Source organism: Sorex fumeus, unplaced genomic scaffold, assembly GCF_029834395.1.
Source record: "Sorex fumeus unplaced genomic scaffold, SorFum_2.1 ptg000087l, whole genome shotgun sequence".
Lineage (NCBI taxonomy): Eukaryota > Metazoa > Chordata > Mammalia > Eulipotyphla > Soricidae > Sorex > Sorex fumeus.
This window is the reverse complement of record NW_026606144.1, coordinates 1531839-1533788: the sequence shown is the minus strand read 5'-3', so window position 1 is coordinate 1533788 and position 1950 is coordinate 1531839.

The window sequence follows — 1950 nt, the reverse complement described above, 5'->3', positions numbered from 1 at the left end:
TCATTTACTTCGAATCTGGAATTCATCTGAATCTCCACTCCAGGCAGTCTTTCGTTACAACACTGGTGTATTTCCAAGTAACACAATGCTGGATATCAGTGTCCTGTTCACACTCGCAGGCGTGGTGCTGGTTCAACTGGCTATCCTCTCCACAGTGTTCAGCTCTTTCTTTTCCTGTCCATACAACCCAGACTTGAGAAATCACTGGAATCTCCACTACAGAATGTTCCATTAATTCAATGCCAATGTGGAGATCATCGAATCTCCACTTCAGGCAGGATATCGTTATCCCACTGCTGAATATCCACGTACCCCAATGCTGGTTTTCAGCGTGCTGTTCACACTCGCAGGTGTGCTGTTCAACTGACTATCCACTCCAAACTGGTCAGCTATTCACATCCTTTCCATACAACCCAGACTTCAGAAATCATTGGAATCTCCACTACAAAATGTTCCATTCATTTACTACGAATATGGAATTCATCTGAATCACCACTCAATGCAGGCTTTCGTTACAACCACTGCTGAATGTCCAAGTACTCCAATGCTCTTTTTCAGCATCCTGTTCACACTCGCAAGTGTGCTGTTCAACTGGCTCTGCACTACAGAGTGGTCAGTTCCTTCTTTTCTTGTCCACACACCGCAGACTTGAGAAATCACTGGAATCTCCACTACAGAATGTTCCATTCATTCTATACCAATGTGGAGGTCATCCTAATCTCCCCACGAGGCAGGCTTTCTTTACACCATTGCTGAATGTTCCAGTAACCCAATTCTGGTTTTCAGCGGTTTGTTCACACTCGCAGGCGTGCTCTTTACTATCCAGTCCACCCTGGTCAGCGCTTCATTTCTCCCCTCCAGGCAGGTTTTTGTTATCCCACTGGTTAATATAAAATTAACCCAATGCTGGTTTTCAGCGGCCTGTTCATACTCGCAGGCGTGGTGTTTAACTGGCAATCCACTACAACCTGGTCAGCTCTTCATTTTTCTCTCCACACAACCCAGACTTCAGAAACCATTGAAATCTCCACTAAAGAATGTTCCATTCATTCACTGCCAATCTGGATTTCATCGAATCTCCACTCCAGGCAGGCTTTTGCTACACCACCTGTGAATGTCCAAAGAACGCAGTGCTGGTTTTCAGCGTCCTGTTCACACTCGCAGGCATCCTGTTCATCTGGCTACACAAATAATCCTGGTCAGCCCTTCCTGTCCACACAACCCGGACTTCAGCAGTCATTGGAATCTCCACTACTGAATATTCCATTTATTCACTGTCAATTTGAAGTTCTTCGAATCTCCACTCTAGGCTGGCTTTCGTTACACCACTGGTGAATGTCCAAGTAACCCAATGATGGTTTTCAGTGGTCTGTGCTGATCACTGGATATCGACTCCAGCCTGTTCAGCTCTTCATTTTCTGGTCCACAGATCCCAGACATCAGAAATTATTGGAATCTCCACTACAGAATGTTCCGGTCATTCACTGCGAGTCTGGAGTACATCTGAATCTCCACTCTACGCAGCATTCGTTACACCACTGGAGGGTCTACCCAGAAACTTGAAATCACTTGAATCTATACTCTAAAACCATCCATGGGCTGCTTTTCATCTTCCTATCCACACGGCCATTCTGACGCAAAAACACAGCAGTAGGGCATGTGCGTCACGCAGCCAGCCTGGCCGAGCTGTGTTCAACTCCTCACCCTCTCATAGAGCCCGGGAAGCTACCGAGAGTATCTGGCCCTCATGCAAAGCCTGGCAAGACACCCGGGAAATATTCCATATGCAAAAATTACAGTCACCACAAATCTCCAAACGAAGACGCTATTGAACCGCGCCAGCAAATCAATGAAGTCGGGGAGGACTGGGAGATTGACAGCGATCCACACTGCTGATTAGTGAATTCATCTCAATATCCAACGTATTAGGCCTGCGTTTCTTCTCGTTCT